At 38.2% G+C, this 20,310-nt stretch overlaps 1 protein-coding gene across 1 annotated transcript in view; it reads right to left on the bottom strand.

Moving 5' to 3' along the window:
* TMTC1 (transmembrane O-mannosyltransferase targeting cadherins 1) overlaps nt 1-20,310 on the bottom strand; it is a 259,544-nt gene that overhangs the window by 21,586 nt on the left and 217,648 nt on the right. The gene's annotated exons all lie outside the window — the stretch shown is intronic.

Below are 20,310 nucleotides of genomic sequence, written 5' to 3'. Positions count from 1 at the left end.
GTTTCTCAAAGGTTATGCCATCAGAAGACAAGGTGTGGAAGTTACTACTAAATTGGAAAAGTTTCAAACATGGGTCTGGTAAAAAATGTATTTCTTCCCTAAGAGAAGTTTAGAAAAGCTTATCACTAGAAAATTGGTCATCACCAATGATGATTTTTTTGGCCATAGCCACTGAAAAAGACTATAGAAAGGGGCAGCTAGGTGGCACAATGGATAGAGCACTGGCCCTGAAATCAGGAGGACCTAAGTTCAAATCCAGCCTCAGACACTTGACACTTAGTAGCTGTGTGACCCTGGGCAAGTCACTTAACCAATTGCCTCACCAAAAAAAGAAGAAGACTACAGAAAGAGTACTGCATTTGGAACATGAATACTATGGTTTTATTATGACTCTGCAACATACTATTTGTACCACTTTGGAAAAACTCACTTCAACTCTTTGGACTTCTGGTTCCTTATACATAAAGTAGGGGACTGGGTTAGGAGATCTCTTTACTTCTTTCTAGATCTATCTATAAAGTGCTAAAGACTGGAGAGATTGCAGCCTATACCTTCTTGTAATGATTGGAATGACGCCACCTACTGGAGACTTGCTGTGGGAAAGCTCCACCATGAGGAAAATGCCTCAGAGGCACTGTGGCTTTTCCTTGGCGTCAGGAAATGACATTTGTTCATGGGTGCTGTCTATCAAGGCTACCAGCCAATCAACTTGAGGAGCCTCCTATTTTCTGGGAGGAGACAGGAAGGAGGAAAGGGAGCCTGCGTGGAGAGCACTTGGGCTTTTGGGTTCCTGACTTGGTGGTGGTGGCAGCAGAGGACTTCACAGGAAATTTGAGGAAAGATAGGAATGCCAGGCTGTTGGAATTCTGTTTCTCAATCTTTTTCTTTCTATTTTCCAATAAACCCTTAAAAACCTAAACTCGTTTTATCAGTGATTTTAGTCAGTTTCCCCCAAAACTGGGGGAACAGATTAGAATCCACATTTAGAATCTTAAATTACACATTATGTTGTTTAAAATCTAATGTGGGTTCTAATCTGCCCCCCTCCAATTTTTTTTTTTGGGGGGGGAAACTGGCTAAAATCACTGATAAATTCAGCAAGAGTTTAGGCTTTTGGGGCAGCTAAGTGGTGCAATGGATAGAGTACCAGCCCTGTGTTCAGGAGGACCTGAGTTCAAAATCCGACCTCAGACACTTGACACTTACTAGCTGTGTGACCCTGGGCAAGTCACAACCCCAATTGCCTCAGCAAAAAAAAAAAAAAAAAGAGTATAGGCTTTTAAGGATTTATTAAAAGATATATCATAAGATAGTAAAGAGAGAGAAAGATTGAGAACATATTCCTTATAGCATGGAAATCCTAGCTTTCCTAGCTGCCCTAGTTTTGCAGCCAAGCTGATGTCTCGAACCAAAAAAGGAAGATCCAGTCCACCAGCCTCAGCTTCCTACTTCCTGTCCTCCTCCCAGAAATGGGAGGTTCTTCAAGTTGATTGGCTGAGAGGGGTCTCCTGTTGATGTCCACAGCCTCTGAGAACACACCCCACTCAGGGTTGGCCACAAGTGATCTCAATTTAATCAACCTTAACTAGGTTCAGCTTCTGAGAACAATTCAGAGAACACCTGGCTGGCCTACTCAGGGCTGGCCAGGTGTGGTCCTGATTTATTCATCATTAAGTATGGGCAGCTAGGTGGTGCAGTGGATAAAGCACCTGCCCTGGATTCAGGAGGAGCTGAGTTCAAATCCAGCTCAGACACTTGACACTTACTAGCTGTGTGACCCTGGGCAAGTCACTTAACCCCAACTGCCTCACCAAACCCCCCCCCCAAACCCCCTATCATCATCATTAAGTAGGTTCTCAGTCTCTCAGTCTCACCCAATTCAATCAATTCCAAATCAAACTTCAGGTGGGGGCTCCTGGGCATCTGCCAAGTCCCATTATTTTATCACAACCTCAAAATGATAAAAGAAAGAGGAAATGGTCCTTTGTGTACAAAAAAAAAATTATAGCAATTCTTTTTATACAGGGATAGACTAAGCAAAATACTCATCAATTGGAGAATGGCCAAATAAATTATAGCACATTAATGTAATGGAAATGATGAAAGGGATAGTTTCAGAGAAACCTGGGAAGACATATCCACTGATACATAGCAAATTGAGCAGAATTAGAACAATTTATATAACAATATTGCTATAAAAACAAACAAAAAAACATTTTGAAAGTTGTAAGAACTATAAAGAATTAATTGTTATTTGAGGTTTTTATGACCCCATCTTTTGGTGAGAATTAAAAAAAAAAAACTCGGCGCGTGCACTGGCCTCTGGGGTTCCGCAAACAGCATAGTGCTCCACCCACTGGTTGTGGCTGTCGCCATGACGCCAGCACCTCATGTCATCACCACTAGCCGACACCTACATGGGCCAATCATGTGACTGTCAGAATGGCTAGCCAATTGGCTGGGGGCTGTGTGTGGTCAGCCTGGGGTCTGCTGGGAAGAAGGGAAGTTTGTTCACCATTCTAACTTGAAGCTGGGAGGCAACAGGATGCTGCTGTGTGTTCTCAGCTGATTCCTGGGTGTTGTTCAGGTTGTATAATTTCCCTTTCCCCATTTTATTTCCTTTCTCTTAATCCTACTGATCCTGTTTGTGTTTTTTTAAGTTCATTCTTGTTAAATAAATCCTGCTCTGTTTTGAGGGAGGCTGTCTGTCTCCTTCCTTGCCCCAATATTGCGGCAAGCTGCTTAGCTAACACTCCCCAATTAAAAATTGGTCCCCACAGTTTTGGTGAGCCAGCCAGGAGTTGATTAACCTAGTGAATTTCTTTACAGAACTCTAATCAATGCAATGACTAACCATGATTACAGAAGACTCATGAAGAAGCATGCTACCAACCTTCTGACAGGGTGCACAAAAATGTTTTTTATATAGTCAATATTGGAATTTGTCTTCCTTGACTATGTATTTTTTTTAAAGGGTTTTGTTCTTGTTTTTTTAATGGGGGGAAGTGATTTTTGTTCATTAAAAAAGTCTAATTACAAAATATCCATGTGATTTTAGTTTGGCAAATGTTACTGACATTTAAAATTTTTTCTTCTTTTTTTTGCAGTTAGTTACATGTAAAATCAATTTTAAACATTCATTTAAAAAAACTTTTAAATACTAAATTCTCTCCTTCCCTCCTCTCCCCCTCCTTGAGAAGGCAAGCAAGTTGATATATGTTATATAGGGTGGGCCAAAAGTTATGATATTTTAATAACTTTTTGAATATTATTTTTTCTTTATTTCTTGCCATTTACAAGATTTGATTTTTCACACATAAAGTAAATTTATTTCCTATATATACTGTATATGTATACAATACTGTGGTATTGTAAATAAAAATAAAGGAGTTATTAAATATTGAAATCCCTTTGTGACTTTTGGCCTACCCTGTACATGTGCACATATGCAAACCATATTTCCATATTAGCTAAAGAAAACACAGACCAAGGATTCAGGAAGACCTGAGTTCAAATCTGGCTTCAGATACTTGATGCTTAACTAGCTATGTGACCCTGGGCAAGTCACTTAACCCTCATTGCCCCACCAAAAAAAAAATGGGGGGGGGGGGAAAACACAAAAAACCCCCAATAAAAATAAAGTTTTTTAAAACTATGCTTTGACCTGTATTTTGGCTTTATTAGTTCTTTCTCTAAAGGTGGATAGCATCCTTTGGAATTGTCTTGGATCATTGTATTGTGAAGAATAACTAAGTCATTCACAGTTGATCAACCTTATAATATTGCTGTTACTGTGTAAAATGTTCTCCTGGTTTTGCTCACTTCACTTTGCATCAGTTCATCTAAGACCAGGTTTTTCTGAAAGCATCCTACTCATCATTTCTTATAGCAAAATAATATTCCATCACAATGATATGCCACAATTTGTTCAGCCATTCCTTAATTGATGAGCATCCCCTCAATTTCCAATACTTTTTCCATGACAAAAAGACCTGTTATAAATATTTTTGTATGTACAGATCCTTTTCCTTTTTTTGGAGGGGGTCTCTTTGGGATACAAACTTAGTAATGGTATTTCTAGCTCAAAGGATATTCAGTTTTATTTTGGGTATAGTTTGTACATACTTTGACCATAGTTCCAAATTGTTCTCTAGAATGGTTAAATCAATTCACAACTTCATCAACATTAGTGCATTAGTGTCTCAATTTTCCCATATCCCCTCCAACATTTATAATTTTCCTATTCTGTCATGTTAGCCAATCTGATATGTGTGCAGTAGCAATCTCAGAGTTTTAATTTGCATTTCTCTAATTAATGGCGATTTAGAGTATTTTTTTCATACAACTATAGATACCTTTGATTTCTTCTCAAAATTGCCTGTTTATAACCTTTAACCATTTATCAACTGGGGAACGACTCATATTCTTATAAATTTGGCTCAGTTCTTGATATGTCTAAGAAAGAGGCCTTTATCAGAGAAACTTGCTGTAAAATTTTCCTCAGTTTTCTTTTTAATCTTGGCTGTGTTGGTTTTGCTTGTGAAAACTTTTTGATTTAATGTCATCAAAATTACCTATTTTACAGCCCATAATGCTCTCTATCTCTTATTTGGTCAGAAATTCTTCCCTTATCCATAAATTTGACAGGTAAGATACTCTGTGCTCCCCTAATTTGCTTATGATGTCACCCTTTATGTCTAAATCACTTACCCATTTTGACCTCACATTTTTTGAGATACAAAATACAAATTAAACCTACATCCATGTCACAAAGAAAAAAGAAGTATAGTATAACAGAGTGGAAAGAACACTGGACTTGGAATCAAGGACTCAGATCCTAATCTTAGTGAGTCACTTAATCTCATTTTTGTGATTTAAGACATCTGAATTCGATGACCTTTAAGGTCCCTTCCAACTACTTTAAATGTTGTATCTTTAAATTTCAGAAAAATGTAATATGAGCAAGTTTTAAAAGCCAAAGATAACTGATTTCACCTAAAATCTATTTCTTTAAACCTGGAACAAATTTCAACATCTCAAAGAATTTTAAGAACTTAAAGCTCTCTCAATAGACAGTCAACTTTTAAAAAAAACTGCAGTAACTGGAAAATAGGAGAGCATCAACAATACAAATTCACCTATATAAGTATTCAATTAATATTTATTGAACACCACAAGATATTGGCTCCAGATTAGGATATAGAAGTTATCGGTTACTGAACTAAGAGTTAAGACATTTGATCTCAGAAGGGGTAACTTCCAAATGTCATTTTATCCAGTAGTCTCAACTTCAGCTCCCACCATACCTTGTAAATAGCTGTGGATGGTATCTACAAGCAGAAATAATTAAACGGGAGATTATGTTTCTTTTGATTTTCTCTGACTACTCGGTGGTAGAAATGATGATATGGCTGTTATGCAGGTAAAGAGAAAGAAACAAGGAAGCTGGCTAATTTACATGGTGGATAACCATCTTCTGAATGATCATAAATGTATAGTACTATATACAATTTTTAAAAATTGATATATTTGCTTTTACATTGCCAACATTTTCCCCAGAATCTTTCCTCTTCTCCTTCCTGAGAGTCGTTATATATAGCATATATTATTTTAAAGGGAAAAAGGAAAAAGAGGGATAAAAACCCAGCTAAACTGAACAATATGCCAAATAAATCTCAGAATATTTGCTATGTTCCACAAGGAACATATAGCTCTACAAAGAAATTGGTTGGGGGTGTTTCTTCATATTTCTTCTTTGGGGAAATGCATGTTCTTTGTAATTTTGTAATATTCATTTTTTATTGTTTTGTGATTTGAATTCTTTTCCATTTACATGGTTGTGGTCACTGTATATTGCTTTCCAAAATGGTTATCTTGATTCACAACTCCATCACCAATACACAAGAGTATCTTTACACAGTTCCTCCAATATTTACTATTTCTGTCATTTTTCATCCTTTGTCAACTTGTTGGGTGTGAAGTGGAAACACAGGCTTGGTTTGATTTACATTTCTTCTATTATTAGTGATTTGGATCATTCTTTCATATAATAATTGTTTATAATTCTTCTGTTACAAAATTATTGCAACAGAACATTGTTTATATCCTGTGAACACTTATATATTTGGTCTTTTATCAGCTACTCTGTGTGATATCAATTCCACAGACATCCTACCCCTAGAACATCATATCTCACTGATGGATAACCCTCCTTCCTTTCATCTTCCTTTTGTGTATTATCTTCTTCCATTAGGTTTCAAGATCTCTGAAGGCAGAGGCCATCTTTCTTTTTCTTATTTGTATCCCTACCATTTAGCACAGTATCTGACACATAGTAGGTGCTTAATAGTTATTGACCATTGTTTATATAAATATATTATAGGAGAAAAAGGATGTAAATAAATAGGTATACATAAGATACATATGGAGTTGATGGGAAATAATCTTAAAGGGTAAGGCCTCCTTCAGAGAGTGGGATTTGAGCTGAAAGTAGAAGTAAGCCAAGGAAACTAAGAGGTGGCGATGAGGAGGGTAAGCATTCCAGACATGGGGAAAAGCCAATAAAAAGGCACAGATATGGGAAATAAATTAGGACAGTGTAGCTAGATCATTGAGTGTTTGGAGGGGAAAAAGTATAAGAAGACTGGAAAGGCAGAAAGAGTATAGATTATAAAGAGCCTTAAATGGCAAACAGAGAAGTTGGAATTTGATCCTAGAGGTAAAAAGGAATCATTGGAATTTACAGAGTAGGTGGATGACATGATCAGACTTATTTTCTAAGAAAATTACTTTGGTAGGTGAGTAGAGGATAGACTCAAGTGTAGAGAGACTTCAGGCAGGCAAGGTTATGAGAAGGCTATTGTAATAGCTCAGACAAAAGGCAATGAGGACTTAAACTGAGATAATGGCTGTGTAAGTAGAGAAAAGGAGATAAGAGATATAAAGGTAGAAAATATGTGGGGCAAATGAGTGAGGAATTAAGGATGACACTTGAGTGTGAGGCTTGGATGACTAGAATATTAATCCTCTCAATAGTAAAAGGCAAATTCAGAAGAGGGGAGGCTTGTGGGGCAAAAGATAATGAGTTTTGTTTGGACATGCTGAGTTTGAAATGCCTACTACACATGCAGTTTGCCCAAAGGTAGTTGATGATATAGGGCTGTAGCTCAGGAGAGAGACTAGAGCAGGAAATACAAATGAACCCAAGGTAGCTGATGAAATTATTAAGTGAAATGGTGTGGAAGGAAAAGAGAAGAGAGCCCAAAATGGAGTCTTGGGGAACACCACTAGTTAGTGGGCATAACATAGATGAAGAACCACTGAAGAAAGCTGAAAAGGACCAGTAAGACAGGAATAAGAACTAGCAGAGAGTGATGTCAAGAAAACTGAAGAAGTGAGAGAATTCAACTGGCCAAATGCCACAGAGAGGTCAAGAAGGTTGAAGACTGAGAAAAGGCCATTAGATTTTAGCAATAAAGAGATTTGGGGGGAATACTATGAAGAAGGAGTAAATTGGGTCCTGGTGGGCAGCAAAGCCCACTAAGGGCTTTCAGGTTGACCTGGATAGGGCTGCTTGCTTGTAAAAAAATCAGAACTCATTGGAGCAAATTCATATAAATTTAATAAATATCTAAAAGTTTTCATACATGCACAAGAGATAATTTTTAACTTTGTAGACAGCAATTTCACTTGAATTATGAGATCAGAACCCAGATTGCCAAAGGTTTAGAAGAATGTGAGAGGAAAGAAAGTGGAGGCACTCCTAGATGGTTTTCTTAAGGAGGTGAGTGGAAGAGAGAAGATATGTAATAATATTTGGCATGAGTAGTTGAATTAAGGGAAAGTTTTGTCAGGATGTGGGACATAGGCATATTTGTAGGTAGTAAAGAAGGAGCCAGTAGATAGAGTAAAGTGTAAATGAGGATTAAGAATGCAATGTTCTGAAGATGATGAGATGGAACTAAAGGTGCAATGTAGAGAGGTTTGTCTTGACATGAAAAAAGGCTACTTCATGTGAAACAGGAGTAAAGGAGGAGATAGAGGGGAAAGATGTCGGACAATGGGATTTCAGGAGGGAACAAGAGAGAACTCTCAGAGAATGACTTTTATTATTTATTTTTTGGCAGAATATGAGGCAAGATCCTCAACTTAGACAGGGAGAGGGAGAAGACTCTGTGGAAGCTTTTACCAGAGAATAGAAGAGTTGGAACAGAAGCTTTGGTGGTTCCCTATTGCCTATCAGATAAAATATAGATATTTTTATTTTTCCATTTAAAACCCTGCAGTTTGGCCCCAACCTACATTTCCAAACTGATTACACATTACTCCAGCTTTCTGCTTTCTTTCTAATTTGAGCTGTATTTATTTCATTTGTGTCTTTAAGAATTTGGATGTTCTGCCATTTGGTGCACATATGTTAAATACTGATATCACTTCACTATCTATTGTACCTTTTAGTAAAATATATTTTCTCTAGTTTTCTCTTTTAATTATATCTAATTTTGGTTTTGCTTTGTCTGAGATCATGATCACTACCCTTGCCTTTTTTATTTTTTACCTCAAGTGAAGCATAATATATTGTAAGAAAATAATGGGATTTGCTAAACGCCCAAAGGCCCCAGCTTGATTTGGACTGATTAGATTGACTGGGAGTGATTTATTAACCCACTTAAAGTTAATTCAATTAAAACCACACCTGGCTGGCTCCCAAGAGGGAATGAACGTTCTCAGAGGCTGTGGACTATGATATCACAGGAGACCACCCTCAAGTCCAGTGAACCAATGGATTTGGGTGATGCTAACCAATCAGCTTGAAGCAGTGTGTAAGGAATGCCTCTTCTGGGGGGCACAGAAGTACTGCTTCCTCTCTCTCAGTTCATGGCTCGGACAACCTCGTGGTGGAGGAACACTTGGGAGAAGAAGGAGGCCAGGCTGAACTCTTCTAGGGTAGATAGGCTTCCCTATCTTTCTGAACTCCACGTGTTTTCTGTTTACTCTTTAATAAATGCTTAATGCCCAAAGACTGGTGCTAAAGCTTCTAATTTATACCCTAGTTACCCTAGCTAGCTTTCCCTACACTTAGGACAGAAATAGGCCTCCACACATTTAGTTTTACTTGTCACAACATTTTTTTCCAGCCCCTTATTTTAACTCTTTGTGTATGTCTTTCCATTTCAAATGTGTTTCCCATAAACAACATATTATTGGATTCTGATTTCCAATCTATTCAGTGATCCACTTCCATTCTAGGTGTGATCTCATCACATTCACAATTATGTTTGCTGTGTATTTCCCTCCATCTACGTTCTTCTGTTTTTCTCTTTCTCTTTTTACCCTGTCCCTCCTATAAAATGTTTTGCTTCTGACCACTGCCGCCCTTAATCTGTCCTTCCTGTGACCACACTCTTCCTTTATTTTATTCCCTTCCCTTCTGGCTTTTATGTTGGATAAGATATATGTCTTTATCCAATTGAGTGTGCTATGTATGTATAGATGTATATATGTAGGTATGTAGTCTTCTAACCAATTCCAATGAGAGTGTTTGCCTGCTCCCTTTAATGTTCCACAATAAAAGCTCTTGCTTGTACTTGTCTTTTATATGAGATCATTTCCCCCATTCTTCCTCTCCCTTCCCCCTTCTCCCATGGCATTCCTCTTTCTTACACTTCCATTTAAAAAAAAAAAAACCATCCACATATAATTAATTCATATCCATTCCCTCTTTCTATTTAGAGTCCTAACTACCATAATAATAGTAAAGTTCTTAACAGTTACATATATGATCTTCCCATGTAGGAAAATAAGAAGTTTTACTCCACTGAGTCCCTGTTGATTATTCTTTCATGTTTACCTTTTTTATATTTTTCTTGAGTCATGTTTCAATGTCAAATTTTCTATTCAGCTCTGCTTTTTTTCATCAGGAATGCTTGGAAATACTTTATTAAATATCCATTTTCCCCTGATGGATTATACAGTTTTGCTTGGAAGGCAATCCTTTGTTGTAACCCTAGCTCCTTCCAGAGAATCATGTTCCAAACCCTCCAATCCTTTAACATGGAAACTGCTAAATACTGTGTGATTTTGACTGTGGCTCCATGATATTTAAATTGCGTCTTTCTGGCTAGTTGCAATATTTTCTCCTTGACTTGGGACATCTGGAATTTGCCTATAATATTCCCAGTTGTTTTCCTTTTGGTATCTCTCTCAGGAGATGATTGGAGGGTTTTTCAGTTTCTAGTTACCCTCTGAAGGTAAAATATCAGAGCAATTCCTTTATAATTTCTTAAAATATTATGTTTAGGATCTTTTTTTTTAAATCATGGCTTTCAGGTAGTCTAATAATAATAATTTTTGTGTGTGTGAGGCAATTGGGGTTAAGTGACTTGCCCAGGGTCACACAGCTAGTGTCAAGTGTCTGAATCTGTATTTGAACTCAGGTCCTCCTGAATCCAAGGCCAGTGCTTTATCCACTGCGTCACCTAGCTGCCCTCCCCCCCCCCCAATAAATCTTAAATTATCTCTCTTCAATCTATTTTCTAGGTCAGTTGTTTTTCTGATTGATATATTTCACATTTTCTTCTACTTCACTCTTTTGACTTTGTTTTATTGTTTCTTGATATCTCAAGCTTGATGTCTTATAAAGTCATTAGCTCAGTCATTGTCCAATTGTAATTTTAAAGGAATAATTTTTTTCAGTGAGCTTTTATACCTTTTTCCTTCTTTAGCCAATTCTGATTTTTAAGAAGTTCCTTTCTTTGGTGAATTTTTGTCCTTCTATCATTAGGCCAATTCTGTTTTTTTAAGGTGTTATTTTCTCCAGGACTTTTTTTGGTCTCTTTTACCAAGCTATTAATTTTCTTTTCATAATTTTCTTGCATCCCTCTCATTTCTTTTCCATTTTTTCTTCTTCCAATCTTATCTTTTTTCCTTTAGCTCTTCCAGGAATTCTTGTTAAGTTTGTGTGCAATTTGCATTGTTCTTTGAGACTTTATATATAGCTGTTTTCTCTTTGTTATCTTCTGAGTTTGTGTCTTGGTCTTTCCTTTAACCATAGTAGTTTGTTGTTGTCGTTGTTGTTTTTTATGGTCAGGGTCTTTTTTCTTTGTTTACTCATTTTTTCAAGCCTATTTCTTGACTTATGCTTTATGTTAAGTTAGTTAGGTTCTGCTCTCCTTGGGGTTAGGGAGGTACCATCCTGAGCTTCAAGCGTTTTTGTGCTTCTGTTTTCAAAGCTAGTTCTGGGGGTCTGCAAGTTTTCCAGTGCTTCAAAGGTGTTGGTGTCCTCAGAAGGGCCTCTGATCCCTGACACCACAAGAGCTAGTGCTTCTCTTGGCATCTGAACTATAACCAGGTCCCTTGCTCCCCTGTAGCCACATGCACTAGTGATCCTTTCTACTCTGGAATGTCTCTGGGCACAGTTCCTGATACTTTCGCTGTTGCTGTTGGTTCCTGCAAGGCCCATCACTGGTGTTACACCTTGTATGCTCCAAGTTTGCCCCAGCCGGGTATCACAGACCTCTCCTATTAACCTCCCAAGTTTTCTTGTGTTGTACTTTTGCAGGCTGTGCCATTCCAGAATTCAATTTGACACATTATTTTAGAGCTTTTTGGAGGGGAATATTGGGAGAGATTGATGAGGTTGCTTCCTCTACTGAACCATCTTGGCTCCATCTTGTGCATAACATTTCCATCCTATGACTAAGTAAACATCCATTTTTTAATGGCTAAAAGTTTCACAAGTGTCTTGTTTCATTTCAATCTCAAAGCTAAGCCTTGCTGGCCTACTACAATTCAATAATTGTCTTAACTGCCTGAATCTCATTTCTGCCCCCCACTGCCCACTTTCTCAATGCATAAAAATGCACTCATAGATTTTTCACTTAGAAGTTTATATCTCAATTTCTATTATTCAGCAGGGTTTTTTTAAGTCAATCAATTAATTAGCAGTCATTAGAGGGGGAAACCAAAGCCAAGGTGGTATAGCAAAGACAGGAAGTTCCTTGACCTCTCTTCAGTTTCCCTCAAAACAACTTGATAAATCAAATTGCAACATGAATTCTGTAGTGACAGAACCCAAAAAAGAATGTGGTAAAACAATTTTCTAGCCCAAGATAACTTAGAAGTATAGGAATGGTCTATCTCACTTGGGTAAAAGAGGAGCATAGCCTGGCACAGGCAGTATCTGACCAAGCCAACAAGAGGCTCCTAGTCCCAGCACAGATCAGAAGCCAAGGCTACAGGTTCCTGGTTCAGCAGGCTAGTAGCACAGAGGGACAGATATGAGGCCTCAAGCCCCAGTGCAGCATGTAAACTGCCAATCCCAGAACCCCTGGCGCAACAGGCACAACTAAGCCAGGCCACATCAGCACAGTGGGCAAGCCACCAGTCCTGGAGGACCTAGGGCAGAAAGTCAGAGATCCAGGGCCCTGGCACCCAGTGCAAAAAGCTTGGGACAGTGCCACCTGTACCCTAGGAGTCACTAAATAGACTGGGAAATGAACAAAAAACAAAAACAAAAAAAGCCCTACCAATGGATACAGGCAGCTACAATAGCAACAGGGAAGATCAAAACACAAACTCAGAAGAAGACAACAATGTCAAAACACCTACATGTAAAGCCTCAAAAAATCTTCTTGGAAGAGCTAAAAAAGAATTTAAAAAATCAAATAAGAGGGGTAACTAAGTGGTGCAGGGGATAAAGTGCCACCCCTAGATTCAGGAAGACCTGGGTTCAAATCCAGACTCAGACACCTGACACTTACTAGCTGTGTGACCTTGGGCAAATCACTTAATCCTCAGTGCCCTGCCAAAAAAAAAAAAATCAAATAAGAGAGGTAGAAGAAAAATTGAGAAAAGAATGAGAGTAAAGCAAGAGAATCATGAAAGAGTTAACAGCCCAGAAAAAGAAAACAAGTAGAATTGGCCAAATGGAAAAAGATGTCCAAATATCCACTGAAGGAAATAATTCCTCAAAAAATAAAATTGGCAGGCAGCTAGGTGGTGTAGTGGATAAAGCATGGGCCCTGGATTCAAGAGGACCTGAGTTCAAATCTGACCTCAGACACTTGACACTTACTAGCTGTGTGACCCTGGGCAAGTCACTTAACCCTCATTGCCCTGCAAAAAAAAAAAAAAGTAAAATTGGCTACATTGAAAAGGAGATATAAAAGCTAACTGAAGGAAATATTTCCTTACAAATGAGAATTGGGCAAGTGAAAGCTAATGACACTATAAGACATCAAGAATCAATCAAATAAAATCAAAAGAATGAAAAAAAAAGTAGAAGAAAATGTAAAATACCTAATTGGAAAAACAAATGACCTGCAAAAGAGATCCAGAAGAGATAATTTAAGAATGATTAGACTACCCAAACGCCATGATCAAAAAGAGCTTGGACAGTATCTTTCAAGAAATTATCAAGGAGGGGGCAGCTAGGTGGTGCAATGGAAAAAGCACCAGCCCTGGATTCAGGAGGACCTGAGTTCAAATCCGACCTCAGACACTTGACACTTACTAGCTATGTGACCTTGGGCAAGTCACTTAACCCTAACTTCCTCGCAAAAAAAGAGAGAAATATAACATTTCTTCAAATGCCAACTATGGCTCTCTCCCCTACCCCTACCCCCCTTAGCTAACTTCTGGATTTACCAAATTAAAGAGAAATTATTAAGAGAGAGAGAGAGACAGAGACAAAGAGAGATAGAGAGAGAGAGAGAGAGAGAGAGAGAGAGAGAGAGAGAGAGAGAGAGAGAGATTGAGATTATCAAGAAGATGGCAGAGGAAAGGCATTAAACTCACAAAGTTCCTGACACAGTTACCCCCAAAACAGCCATAAAACAACTCCTGGAGAAGCAAAACCCACAAAAAGACGGGCTGAGATTATTTTCCAGCCAAAGACAGCTTAAAGGGGGCCGTTCTGGGATGCAAGAAGAGTCCAAACCCACAATCATGCCAACACAGTACCCAGGCAGACTGCGCCAGGAAAACTTGCCCCCCAGCTACAGCACCAGCATCTTCTGGAACTAAGTTTATGGTTGGGTGAGAGGGCTTAACAGCTGACCAGGGGGTGGAAAATACAGGGGTATCTGCAGGACCTAAGGAGGAATGTGGCTATCCCACCCCAGCAGGGAACCAGAAAGAAATCTCGAGTGGTGGGAGGCCCAGGTTGGGGAGGGAGGAGCACAGGCTCATCAGAGCTAAGAAACAGCACACAAAGTGCTGTTGGCTGGTTAATTAGCAAGTTGGATTGAGGTTATCTTTGGACCAGAGAACAGGCCAGACAAGAGAAAAACCTGCCCTCCCTTAAACCAAAACACTTGAGACCCTCTGAAGCTTGGGAAATTGTAGCTTGGAAGTAGGACCCCACTGTAAGAGGGAGTTAAAAGTCAAGTAAAAGACAGTAAGATGAAAAAGCAAAGAAAGTTGAGAACTATAGAAAGTTTATCAACAAGGAAGACCGAGGTGTACCCTCAGAAGAGGATAGCAACCTCAGGGCCCCTACATCCAAAGCTTCCAAGAAAAATATGAATTGGTCTCAGGCCATGGAAGCACTCAAAAGGTACTTTGAAGAGAAAGTAGGAGAGATAGAAGGAATATTTAGAGAGGTGGAGGAAAGAATGGAAAGAGAAATGAGAGCGATGCAGGAAAGTCATGAGAAAAAAGTCAACAGCTTGAAAAGCCAAATGGAAAAGGAGATACAAAAGCTCTCAGAAGAAAATAATTGCCTAAGAATTAGGATTGAACAAATAGAAGCTAGTGACTTTATGAGAAACCAAGGCAAAGTAAAGCAAATCCAAATGAATAAAAAAATAGAGGGCAATGTGAAATATCTCCTTGGAAAAACAGCTGACCTAGAAAATAGATCTAGGAGAGAGAATTTGAAAATCATTGGACTACCTGAAAACTATGACCAAAATAAGAGTTTAGACATCATCTTCCAAGAAATTCTCAGGGAAAATTGTCCTGATATTCTAGAAACAGAAGGTAAAATAGAAATTGAAAGAATCCACCTCCTGAAAGAGATCCCAAAAGGAAAACCTCCAGGAATATTATAGCCAAATTCCAGAGCTCCCAGGTCAAGGAGAAAATATTTTAAGCAGGTAGAAAAGTGGAATTCTAATACTGGGGAGCTACAGTAAGGATAAAACAAGATCTAGAAGCATCTACATTAAAGGACTGGAGGGCATGGCATATGATATTCCAGAGGGCAAAGGAACTGGGACTACAACCAAAAATCACCTACCCAGCAAAACAGTATAATCTTCCAGGGAGAAAAATGGGATTTCAATGAAAAAGAGGACTTTAAGGTATTTGTGATAAAAAGACCTGAACTGAATAGAAAATTTGACTTTCAAATACAAGACCCTAGAGAATCATAAAAAGGTAAACAGGAAAAAGAAACCATGAGGGATATTAAAAAGTTAAACTGTTTACATTCCTACATGGGAAGATAATACTTCTAACTCATAAGAGCATTCTCAGTATTAGGGCAGCTGAAAGGAATATCCCTAGACAGGTCTGAACTGAATATGAAGGGATAATATCTATAAAGCATTTATTTTTGCTTTATCCTTGTTTTTTGTGGGGCAGGCAGGGTGGGGTGGCTTATGTCTGGGGCTGGATTTGGGCTCAGGGCCTCCTGCGTCCAGGGCTGGTGCTTTGTCCACTGTGCTACCTAGCTAACCCATGATGACATCTTTAAAATAAAATTAAGAAGTAAGAGGAATGCACTTGAAGAAAGGGAAAGGGAGAGGTAGACTGGGGAAAAGTGGCTCACATAAAAGAAACAAGAAAAAGCTTATGGAGGAGAGGGGAAGAGGGGGAAGGAGTAGGGGAGTGAGTGAACCTTACTATCATCAGAATTGGCTCAAAGAGGGAGTAAAAAATGTACTCAAGTGGGTATAGTAATATATTTTGCCCTGAGGAAAAGTGGGAGGGGAAGGAGGTAAGGGGGGGGACAGGGGAAGGAAGCAAAAAACTTCCAAGGAAAGTGAAGGTGTTCTGCATAACTGTACATGTATGACTTATATTGAATTGATTGATTTCACAGGGAGGATTGAGGAGGGAGGGAGAAAGAAAATTTAGAACAAAGAATTGGCTCAAAGACCTTCATCTCATCAGAGTCAGCTCAAGGAGGGAATAACATACACACCCAATTGGGAGGAGTAATCTATGTAACCCTGCAGGAAAGTAGGAGGGGAAGGGGATAAAGATGGAAGGGTAAAAGAAGGGAGGGGACAGTCAGAAGCAAAACACTTTTTGTTTTGTTTTTTTGCGGGGCAATGAGGGTCAAGTGACCTGCCCAGAGTCACACAGCTAGTAAGTGTCATGTGTCCGAGGCCAGATCCGAACTCAGGTCCTCCTCAATCCAGGGCAGATGCTTTATCCACTGCGCCACCCAGCTGCCCCGCAAAACACTTTTGAGGGGGACTAGGATAAAAGAAGATAGAAAATAGAGTAAATATCTTGGGAAGGGAATAGAATGGAGGGAAATAGTTATGATAATTGATTATAATGGCAAAATATATGGCACCTATTGTGATAAAATAATGGCATTTAGCAGGGGCCTGACCTGAAGATTGATTTGGAATTGATTAAATTGGGTGAGACTGATAAATTGACTGAGAACCTACTTAAGGTTGATTAAATCGAGACTACACCTGGCTGGCCCTGAGTGGGGTGTTATTCTCAGAAGTTGAACCTACTTAAGGTTGTTAAATCGAGACCACACCTAGCTAACCATGAGTGGTGTGCTGTTGTCAGAGGCTGTGGACTATGACATCAACAGGAGACCACCCTCAACCAATCAGCTTGAAGGACCTCCCCTTTTGGGGAGGGAGACAGGAAGTAGGAAAGTGAGGGTGGCTGGCTGGATTTCTCTTTTTCATTCAGGAACCGGCATGTGATGGCAAGGGCAGAACAGAGTAGAAAGATCTACTCCACGTGTTCTCTATGGCATGGATATAGCATGGATAGCTAAATAAAGGTGGCTTTCTCAACTTCTCTTCACTAACTTCCAATACATTTTAATAAATCCTTAAAAGCCTAAACTCTTGCTGAATTTATCAGCAATCTTAGCCAGTTTTCCCCCTAAAACGGGGCGGGGGCGCGTTAAGACTCACAGCTAGAATTTTAAACCTCACACTACTTTGCTGGGCTACTGTGAAGAAAATTCTTTGTCAAGTTTAAGGTACTATATAAAGGTTATGATGAACAGGATGCTATCAGAAAAACCTAGAAAGACCTACATGAACTGAAGCAGAGTGAAATGTATTGTATACAAAAGAAGAGCAATATTGTAAGATGATCTGCTGGACGTGGTTATTTTCAGCAACAGTGATCCAATGAAACTCTGAAGGACTTATGAAAATTGCAATCCATCTACAGGGAAAGAGTTGATGGTATCTGAAAACAGATTGAAGCATATTTTTTTGATAGTTCCTTAATCTGAGGTTTTGTTTTTGTCTGTTTTCTCTCACAATCTGGCTAATGTGGAGATGTTTTCCACGACTACTCATGCAAAATTTATATTGAATTGTTTGGGTTCTTGAGAGTGGGGGGGCAGAGGGAGGAAGAGAAGTTGAAAGACAAAGTTTTTTTTAAATTGATGTCAAAATTTGTTTTTATATGTAATTTGAAAAATACATTTCTAAAGAGAAAAAAGAAATTATCAAGGAAAACTGCCCTGATAGCCTCAAACCACAGGGTTTAACAGAAGTTAAAGGAATCCACTAATCACCTCCTGAAAGAGATCCCAAAATGAAAACTCCAAGGAATATTATAGCCAAATTCCAGAACTCTCAGGTCAAGAAGAAAATACTGCATGATACTTGTAACTCTTTAAGAACTATATCTCGGGGCAGCTAAGTGGCACAGTGGATAAAGCACCAGCCTTGGATTCAGGAGAACCTGAGTTCAAATCTGGCCTCAGACACTTGACACTTAATAGCTGTGTGACCCTGGGCAAGTCACTTAACCATCATGGCCCCACAAAAAAAAAAAACCCAAAATAAAACAACACCACCAACAACAACCTGTAAAAAAAAAAAAAGAACTATATCTCTATTAGAAAGAGTTGGTTATAAGTTGGCTTTGATGGGATGATATAAAAAATGTGGAGAGAGAAAAAGGATTGTACTGGGAGAAGAGAGAAGGGAGAGATAGAATGGGGTAAATCATATCACATGAAGTGGAAAAAAAGACCTATTATAGTAAAGGGAAAGAAGAGAGGAAGGAAGCATTGTTGAGTCTCACTCTCATCAGATTTGGCTCAAAGAGGGAAGAATATACATACTCAGTTGGGTATAGAAAGCTATGTTATGCTATAGGGAAATGGAAAGGGACAGGGATAAGAAAAGGGGACTGATAGAAGGGAAAGCAGACTGAGGGAGATGGTGGTCAGAAGGAAAACACTGGTAAGGAGGGACAGGGTGAAATGAGAAAGAGAGAAAATTATAAAGAAAGGGAAAATGGGGTGGAGGGAAATACATAGTAATCATAACTGTGGATGTGAATGGGATGAATGGGATGAAAATAGATAGGAGAATGTATTAAAAAACATTATTTACAAGAAACACATTTGAAACAGATACCCACAGAGTAAAGGTAAAGGGTTGAAGCAGAATATATTATGCTTCAACTGAAGTAAAAAAAAATAGCAGGGGTAGGAATCATGATCTCAGATAAAGCAAAAGCAAAATATATCTAATGAAAAGAGACAAAGAAGGAAAATACATCTTGCTAAAATGTACCATATACAATGAAGTAATATCAGTATTAACCTATATGCACCAAATGGTATAGCATCCAAATTTCTAAAGAAAAGTTAAATGATTTTCAGGTGGAATAAAGAGTAAAACTATAATAGTAAGGGACCTTAACTTTCCCCTCTTATAACTTGATAAATCTAACCAAAAAATAAAATAAAATAAAGAAGAAAGAAGTTAAGGCGGTAAATAGACTTTTGGGGAAGTTAGCTATGATAAAACTCTGAAGAAAACTGAAGGGGAATAGAAAAGAATGTCTTTTTTTCAGAAGTATATGGCAACAACACAAAAAATAATGATGGACTAAGGCAGAAAAATCTCATAATCAAGTGCCAAAGGCAGCCATATTAAATGTATTCTTTTCAGATCATTATACAATAAAAATTACATTTAATAAAGGTCGATGGAAAGATAGGGTAAAAACTAATTAGAAACTAAATAATCTAATCCTAAAAAATGAGAAGATCAAAGAAGAATTGACTTAGCTCTTCTCAGCCATACAGTGATCCAAGACATTTCCAAAAGACTCAGGAAGGAAAATGCTATACACATCCAGAGAAAGAACTATGGAGTGTGAATGTAAATCAAAGCATACTTTTTTTTTTTTTTTGGTGAGGCAATTGGGGTTAAGTGACTTTTCCAGGGTCACACAGCTGGTAAGTGTTAAGTGTCTGAGGCCAAATTTGAACTCAGATCCTCCTGAATTCAGGGCCAGTGCTCTATCCACTGCGCCACCTAGCTGCCCCTAAAGCATACTATTTTCACTTTATTTTTTTGTAGTTTTTTTCTTCTGTTCTGTTTCTTCTTATACATGGCTATTATGAAAATATGTTTTACATTATTACACATATATAACCTATACCAAATTGCTTACTGTTTTAGGAAAAAGGGAGGTCAAGAGGGGGGAGAAAATTTGAAATTCAAAATTTTATTTTTAAAATGTTAAAATTTGCCTTTACCACTTTTCACACAAATAAAGATAGATCTAAATAATTGTTTGTTTGTTTGTTTTAATGAGGCAATTGGGGTTAAGTGACTTGCCCAGGGTCACACAGCTAGTAAATGTTAAGTGTCTGAGGCCAGATTTGAATTCAGGTCCTCCTGAATCCAGGGCCAGTGCTCTATCCACTGTGCCACCTAGCTGCCCTGAGCTAAATAACTGGAAAAATATTGCTCATGGGTAGGCCAAGCCAATATAATAAAATGATAATCCTTTAGTGCTATACCAATCAAACCATCAAAAATATTTTATAGCTCTAGAAAAAAATAATAACAAAGTTCATCTGGAAAAACAAAAGTTGAAGGATATTTTGGGAATCAATAAAAAAATACAAAAGAAGGTGGTCTCACAGTACCAGATCTCAAACTGTATTATAAAGCAATAATTATCAAAACAATCTGGTACTGACCAAGAAATAGAGAGATGAATCAGTGGAATAAAACAGGTACAAATTACGCTATAGTAAATTACTATAGTAATCTAGTATATGATAAGTCCAAAGATCAAAGCTTTAAAAATCATAAAAGTATTTTATTGTTTTCTAGT

This window comes from Dromiciops gliroides, chromosome 5 (assembly GCF_019393635.1).
Source record: "Dromiciops gliroides isolate mDroGli1 chromosome 5, mDroGli1.pri, whole genome shotgun sequence".
Taxonomy (NCBI): Eukaryota; Metazoa; Chordata; class Mammalia; order Microbiotheria; family Microbiotheriidae; genus Dromiciops; species Dromiciops gliroides.
Note: the sequence above shows the minus strand (reverse complement) of the source record. Positions and strands in the feature narration are given on the sequence as shown.